Below are 8,020 nucleotides of genomic sequence, written 5' to 3'. Positions count from 1 at the left end.
AGGAAACTCACTATAGACTGATTCATTTGCCTCTCAGCATAACCATTATTGCTTGTCTCACTTTCGGTTCCTATAAGTGTATTCCTAGTATCACATGAGCTCACTCATCTAGGGGAAATGATGAACAACATAGACTGAAGAACAAGAACAGCATTGATCAGACTGTCAGACCTCAGAGGGAAGGTAGGGGAGGGTGGGGACAAGGGAGATAGATCAACCAAAGGACTTGTGTGCTGGCATATGAGCCTAACCAGTGATCACGGACAACAGGGGGATGGGGGCATGCGTGTGGGGGGGTTTGGGATGGGAATGGGGGGGGGGGTTTGATGACAAATATGGGATACCTTAATCAATAAAGTAATTAAAAAAAAGAAGTCCAATAATTATCATTGTAGTTGAAATGTATTCTTCAAAGAAATGATTCTTGGGATACATTACAAAATCACCAATTAATAAGGTGATCATGTTTTAGTAGGGCAAGTAGCATAAGACAGGCAATATTCCAAAAATCTTCCTGAAAATTAGGCATCTAAATTTCAATACCAACACATAGTGCAAAAGAGTTTTGCAATCCTGGCTCTTAGGCATATAAGAGTTTCCAGATTAATTAACACATCTATCAACTTAGTGTGTGTGTGTGTGTGTGTGTGTGTGTGTGTGTGTGTGGAGAGAATGCTTAAGATCCACTCTCTTAGCAATTTATAATTGCACAATTCAGTATATGTATATGAAACCATCATGTAATCTTCACATTTTTATTAGTGAATTAGAGCTCAATAAAGCTGGGCGGGGGGTGGAGGGGTGGGAGGGTTTTCAGATGCATCTCAAAACTGATCTAAATTAAATTTCCTTCCAGTGTAAGATGTACACCTGAGAATATAATGGCCACATCTCACACCCAGTGGTTAGAGAAGAGCCCTTGCATCCAGGCTAGGACTTCTGCAAGTTCCCACCAGAGCCAAGTGCTCTGGGATTCTTACTAAAAGGACCAAATGAGAGGAGATGTGGAAGGGATGGGTAGAAGGCTCTGTGCTGTCAAGGATCAAAGGTTGAAATGGAGCCAGACACTTCATTACAGATGGTGAGGTCATATTAAGTGTCCATGTGTCTAAACAAAGCTCACAGTTCCATGCGTGACCTCCTAGCCTTACCCCAAGCTCTAGGGTGAAAGCCCCTCTTGTTCTGTCAACCAAGTGTTAATGAATAAGGAGGCTTTGGCTGAAAATAAATGGTCAAGATTTCTTCAAGTGTCTTCTAGTTTGCAACGTGGAAACACAGCTAGGCGAAAATCCCCCAAGTGTTCGTTCCAAAGAAGATGTAAAAATTAAGAGTTCTCAGAGTAAAGTCACGTGGTGGAGAAATATCTGTGCTGCATTCTTGGCCCTCGGATGGGTCCAGGAGGCTTATCAGGCAGATGTCCGGGGGCCTGGAGAAGGGATGCCAGGTGGCCCGGAGGATGGGCGCCAGGAGGTCTGGTGGCCTCCTGCGTCCTTTAGAAGATAATCGCGGGGTTATCTGCCAGTAAATAAATGTCAGGCTATTGCACAGGACTGGAAACTTCAGAAGCTTACGTTCCCAGGCAAGCTAAGACAAGAAAAAGGATCCTTTCTTCATGCTTGCCTCAGCCTTCATGGCATTAGTAATGTAACAGCTGGATTAAAATGACTCCACTGTGTATTTCCCCTATCCCTCTTTGCCTCCGTCTCCATCCGTCCTGGCCCGGGCCACCCTCTCCTCCCTGCTCACCCGCTGCATCTGGAGGTTGAACCAGGAATGCTCTGTGCTCACCGGCGCCTTGGCGGGTCCCAGAGAGCTGGGGAAAGAGCGCGGCAGCCCCCGGCCAGGAAAAACTTCTGTCTTCCAAGTCAAACGCGCCCGGCGGGGTCAGGTTCCGCCCACCTGCTGGCGCTGGTTCTGCGGGAGAAGAGCGTCCTCCGCGCGCTGGTGGGTCAGGCCCGCGGGGCGTGGCCTGGAGCACTGCCTAGGGGGGTGCGGGGGGTGGCGGGGCCTGTGACAGCGGGCGTGCGGGTCCCTCTCTGCTCCGGCCGCACTCGGGGTCTGCTGTCGCCTGCCCTTTCAGGTCCCGGGGGGCCCTGCCAGAGCCTCGGTCCAGCTGTGAGCGGCACCGGCTGTGGAAGGACTCGGGGAGACCCAGGAAATCTAGACATGGTGAGTGTGCGGGGCCGAGGGGCTGGCTGGTCGGACCCGCGGTGGCGTGAGGGCCTCCCCGCCATCGCCTCCCGGGTCTGCGGGCCTCGGTCCCCGCCCGCACGCAGCGTGGTGGCCGGGCCCTGTCACTGCGCGCGGATTCTTCGGCCCCGGAGCCCCGGAGCCCCGGAGCCCCGGAGCCCCGGAGCCTGGCTGGGCAGCTCCGCGCCCGCAGCCCCGCGTCTCCCCAGATGGTGCGGGGACAAGGGGAGGGTCATCAGGGGACGGTGGTGACTCAGTCTGCGGGGTTGCAGTGTGGGAGGAGCTGTGGTCGGTGGGTACCCGGTCCCTCCTTCCTCCCCAAGGGTGACTGTTTTCTCCTTTGTTTTTCAAATGTTTCTGTTGTGTGTGTGTTTTGTTTTTTTGGTGGGGGGGGGGGGGGGAGTCACATTCAGGAAACTCTGCCCCAGGCTAGCCTTTCCTGTGAATGTCAGTACGTCCCTAAATATTCGAATCCTCCTCGCTTTCCCAAGCCCACTTCCCCTCCTGGAGTCACAACATCACGATGACTAACTCTGTCCTCAGGGATACATTTCAAACAGACCCAATATTTTAATATTGTATTCTTTTCCCACAGAATTAAATGTCTCGTTTTTTTTTTTTTTATAATATATATATATTCTTATTGATTTCAGAGAGGAAGGAAGAGGGAGAGAGAGATAGAAACATCAATGATGAGAGAGAATCAATGATTGGCTGCCTCCTGCATGTCCCCTACTGGGGATGGAGCTCGCAAACGGGAATCGAACCCGCGACCCTTCAGTCCGCAGGCCCACGCTCTATCCACTGAGCCAAACCAGCCAGGGCATGACTCGTGTTTAGAGATTTATATTTGTTGTGGATATTTTATAGGAGAGAAAGCCTAGAACAGTCACCTGGAAGGTGTTGTATGAAATCCCTGTCCCTCTTTCCCCAGGATCTTTCCTGGGCACAGACAAGACAGCCTCCGGGAGTCCTTTGGGTGGAGGCTCCTGTTGGAAAGGTTTTCGGGGCGCTGTGTCCTGTCAGCGCCGCCCCTCCCTGAGCCGCCTTGATTTAGTCACTCATTTAAGTTTACGTTTTCAACAGGGGTGAACTCTTTTGAGTCATCAGAGTTTGAAAGACAGTATAAAATGTCTCCAAAGAGCAAGGAAGGAAGTGAATTCCAGAGAAAAACATCCTGAGATTACATTCCATTTTCACAGAATTCTTCTTCCGTCTTTCTTCCCCTGAGGGTAGAGTAAGTCCCTGAGGCCTGTTGTCCACTTTGGGGTGTTTTCAAGTAAAATTTCAGGGCTTGCCTTTGCAGGGCAACTTCGAAGTGTTCAAGTCTAATTCATTATTTGCAAGACTAATAATTTCCCTGCAAACAATAATTAACTTTTTTCTTCTGAAAGGAATAGGTATTTGTGTGTGTGTGTTTTTAGTTGAACTAGTTACTAGTACAAGTGCATCACAGTTTTCTTTCTTTCTGCATACAAGCTGGTTGTAAGTCATTTTGCTGGATTGTTCAAACACCGGGCTTGTGTCATTTACAATATCAACTATGTTCTACCAGGCTGGGGTGGCTCAGCGGTCGACCTGTGCACCAAGAGGTCACTGGATGGATTCCCAGTCCAGGCATATGCCTGGGTTGGGGTTGTAGGCTCTTGGGTGCAGGCTCAGTCCCCAGGGGGGATGTGAGGAGATGGCCAATCGATGCTTCTCTCTCATCGATGTTTCTCTCTCTCTCCCTTCCTCTCTCTTTAATATCAAAGAAAACATTTTTTTGTTGTTTTGTTAATCCTCACTGGAGGATATTTTCCCATTGATTTTTAGAGAATGGAAGGGAGGGAGGAGGAAAAGAGAGTGGAGAGAGAGAGAGAGAGAGAGAGAGAGAGAGAGAGAGAGAGAGATCCCTCTTGCCGGCCCAGCCACAATGCTGTGTGCTGGAGGGGACTGAGGTCCGCAGACCCGGGAGGTGAGGGCAGGGACGCCCGCGTGCCACCCTGGTCCAACCAGCCCCTCATCCTCCTCTCCATACACATCAATGGGTTGCTTCCTGCACACTCCCTGACCCGGGCCAGGGATGGAACCTGCAACAGAGGTAAGAGGTACCTGCTCTCGACTGGCAATTGAACCCGAGACCCTTCGGTCCGCAGGCCAAGGCTCTAACCACTGAGCAACCAGACGGAGCATAAAAGCATATTTAAAAAAATCAACCATGTTCAAAGAGACTCCAGGGTGGAGCAGAGTCCTGAGGTCAGTGACTACCCCCCCTCCCCGCTTGAGCCTGCCAAGGGAAGTACTTGAAGGCCCACTGACCTTCCTGGGGAGCCTCCCCCTCAGGTGTCCTACCTGCTCACACCCGGCAGGGAAGGAGCCTTTACAGTGAGAAGCTACAGCCCTGGAGAGCTGGGGGTGCAGGTGCACAAGGAGGGGGAGTGGGGAGGCGGCCCTTTCTAAGGCTGTGATTTCTTAACTCTAGACAGTTTTAGACCTTGTTTGAGTTTTGCATCCCCAGTGTGGGTGCTCTCAGTGTCATTTGTGCACGTTGAGGAAGTCTGTGAAAGTCAGGAGTCTGTGTCCTGGGTTAGGGATTGTGAATTTGGGAGTTCATTTGGATCAGAACCTGACACTGAATCCAGCTGAGCACCCCCTCACTGTGAGCTGAAGCCTGAGAGAGGGAGCGTTTCTGTTATTCCCCGGGGAGAGGATGGTATTGGAGCTCCCAGACTTCACTCCTGGGGCTGCTCAGGCGTCCCTCCCTCCTTCCCCAGGGACTGGCCCACCCCAGGGGCTCTGTCTCAACCTGGAGAGTCTAGGATGTGGAACCTTCTGAAAGTGGCTCTCCTGTCCTGTGGGAAGCAGGCTGCTCCTCTGAGCTGATTCCAATACTTGTTTCTTTCCTTCGGATCCTTTATCCACTGAATAGTGCAGGCCTTTCACGCTACTTCCCTGAGCACTTTGTAATTTCATTCCCTGTGTGAGAAATAACACTTTCAGTGTCTTGGACTTAAAAATGTAAATTGAGTCCTAGCCATTGTGGGTTGATTCCTGGTCAGGGCACATACCTAGGTTGTGGGTTTGATCCCTGGTTGGAGCCTGTGCAGGAGGCCACAGAGCGATGTTTCTATCTCACATCGATGTCTCTCTCTCTCTCTCTCTCTCTCTCTCTCTCTCTCTCTCTCTCTCTCGTCAATAAAAAGGAATTTTTTTAAAAGAGTGAATAAAGTTAGTTGAATCAAACAGAATTTCTGTAAATTGATTGGGAGATCATGTTGGTAAGGCAAGTAAATACTGGCACTAAATAGAATTTTTGGAACCTTCCAGGCTAGAAAACCTCAAGATGTGAGATGAATGTGTTTAAGCTCTCAGGCCCATTTTTTCTTTTGACATCAGTGTTTTTAATTGATATGAGGAAAACTATCAAAGCTTTTGCAAATTTTTTAAAAAGGTACTATGTTTAAACAGCTAAACCCAAACCCAAATTGTGTCATAATATGCTACATAGTTCTGAAAATACCTTTAAGTGAGATTAAGGGACAGGACAAACTAGGATGCAACTTGTCTTTTAGTTAGCAAGAGATTCAAATTTTTTTCATTCGTATGGTTTACATTTCCATAATCATTAGTATTTAAAATAATTAAATCTTAGAATGGTTTCCTATGTTAAAAAGTTGTAATTAAAGAAATACTTGCAGGAAGTAAAACATGGTATATATAATTTTCTGTGTTTATCTTAAATCTGTAAGATAAAAATGTCTAACTTAAGAAAACTCACTGCCCACATATCCTGGTGTCTCCAGAAATGTTACTCCAGCCACTCCCAAATACAGTTTTCATCATTTCTTGAGCCTCTTTGTTGGTGTTTTTTTTTGTTTGTTTGTTTTTTAAATTTAAAAACAAAGCATTGTAAGTGCATGTTGTTCTTCTCCATGTTTGTCCGTATAATGAGAAGTCATATTCCACATTGTTCGGTATTTGCTGACAACTTAGGCCTCCTCCTCTCTCTTTCCTTGTGTCCGCACCAGGGCAGGCTGATAAGAAAATTCGGGACTCCCTCCTCTGGCACTGGCTTCAGATTCCAACCACACAAACTCATCTGTGTGCAGAATTCTTGCCCTGGCTCTGCCCCTGACAAAGAGTCTTTGCTTGAACAGGCTCCTGACTCCTCCCAGGCCTATCTTTGCATGTCCTTGTAAAACTCGGTTTTAGCAGGTACCCCGCTAAGTCGGGTGAACCAGAATCCTGCACCCCTCCTATCTGACCACCCTCCATATCTGCTCAGGTTCCTCCTCCTCCACCATCAGGTGATGCCTGGCCCCCCTGGCCTGTCTGCTGTAAGAATCTTGTTTGGTCCGTTTAGCAGGTACCCCCTCACCCCTGATTTTTCTCTGAGGAATTTTCCATCCACTGACCCCCACCCTGCTCTCTGGCCATGAAGTCCCCTTGCCCATGCTGTGCTCAGAGTTGACTTCAATCTTTGAAAGAGCCCTTTCTCACCCACTGCAAAATCCCACAGCAGAGGTCTCTACACCTATCACAGTGGTTCTCAACAAATTCTGCCCTACTATCTTTGACAAATAGAATTGAATTTTAGGCATTTGGGAGCAGGAGTGTGGGGTTGGGCCCCTCCTTAAACTGGTCCTGGGTTGTTGCCTTTGCTGGAATTCATCTGTGTGTTAGAGGGAAGCTGTGACAGAGGCTGGGTTGGCCCCAACATGCCCTGGGGGTGGGGGTGGGTAAGGGAGACGACACCCTGTGGCCCCATCTAGTTGTCACTTTTGAAAGAGCAGTTATTTAAATAGAGAAAGAAGAGAGGAGGAAATACAGCCAGTAGGTGGCCAGCTGAGTCCACCCCCTACTACCAGAGGGCTCCGCAGAGCCCTTAAGTACTCTTGAGAGTTCTTTTATCCGTGAGTTTGTTAACATTAGAACATCCAAACCTATGGAAAAATTAATGTGTTTATTAGATTTTCTTTGAGGCAAACCAAGGACGTGTCTGGAACATGATTTCCAGGGTCTGAGAAAATGCTCGGGACAAGGGCAGTTTTGCAGTTCTTTTTATGCACTGGGAAATAAAAGAGGAGAAGTAAAAAAGATTACATGACTTCCATTGGTGGTAGAGTGAGAAAGCGAGGGACAGCAAGGCGGGAACATGTTATGATTGAATAAAAAGCACGTTAATTTGGAATGATCTCTAGGCAATAAGATCTAGTGTTTCCTTGAGAGGATCTGGAGAAAAGGATTAACCTGGCATTTCAAAGGTGTTTTAACTTTGATGCACAAGCACTGTGGACAGGGCTTAAGGCAAAAATAAACCTTTTACTAAAGAAGTTATAGGCCTAACAGTCCGATGATTGCAGGGGGTGAGGGGTGGGGACGGTGGTGGTGGAGATGGAATAGGGCCGTGATCGGCAAACTGCGGCTCTTTGGCCCCTTGAGTGTGGCTCTTCCACAAAATACCACAGCCTGGGTGAGTCTAGTTCGAAGAAGTGGCGTTAGAAGAAGCTTAAGTTTAAAAAAATTTGGCTCTCAAAAGAAATTTCAATCGTTGTACTGTTGATATTTGGCTCTGTGGACTAATGAGTTTGCCAACCACTGGAATAGGGTATATAAGGATGAATGGTGATGGAAAAATAAATATAAAAATTTTTTTAAAAGTTATAGGCCTGAGGAGTGACTGCCCTCCCTGATCTGATGGTCCTGTGAGGTTGCTTTCGGTTCCTGAGCTGGTGAGATTTACTCCATAAGCCCGTATTCTTGCTCAAGCCATGTAGGAGTGTGTTGTTTAACGTTGAAGTAGGGAGGGTTTCCCTGACTTCTGGGTCCTCACTGCCAGCTGTCAATT

The sequence above is a fragment of the Eptesicus fuscus genome, chromosome 6 (genome assembly GCF_027574615.1).
Source record: "Eptesicus fuscus isolate TK198812 chromosome 6, DD_ASM_mEF_20220401, whole genome shotgun sequence".
NCBI lineage: Eukaryota > Metazoa > Chordata > Mammalia > Chiroptera > Vespertilionidae > Eptesicus > Eptesicus fuscus.
Note: the sequence above shows the minus strand (reverse complement) of the source record.